A 387-nucleotide genomic window follows, 5' to 3' on the forward strand; every position below is an offset into this window, starting at 1 on the left:
GTAATCTGTGTTGCTTGTAAGTAAAAGGGAATGTGAAATATGTGTGTCACGTGAATGTAAGTGTCCAGTAATTTCTGAACTTCAACCGCTTACATTAAACGAAAATAGCGCTTTTGACAACCTCCGATATGTAGCTGGTTTTCTGAAAATCTTATTTGGCCTCATTTTCGCAATTAAAGTGATCTTTGATCTTATCTCTTCTTTGATCACTCCTAACCACAGGTGTCCTAGATGTTCTCTAGGGGTCGGAGTGTCAGAGGAGTTAGCCTAGAGCGATTAGGGAGACGAAACTTCTCCTGAGTACTCAGGTGCCCGGTGACTAGGAGCACGGTGCTCCGTGGGTGAGTCTGGGCAGGGAGGCTGTGCCCTGGGACAAGGAGCGGGACA

The sequence above is a fragment of the Geospiza fortis genome, unplaced genomic scaffold (assembly GCF_000277835.1).
Source record: "Geospiza fortis unplaced genomic scaffold, GeoFor_1.0 scaffold803, whole genome shotgun sequence".
NCBI lineage: Eukaryota > Metazoa > Chordata > Aves > Passeriformes > Thraupidae > Geospiza > Geospiza fortis.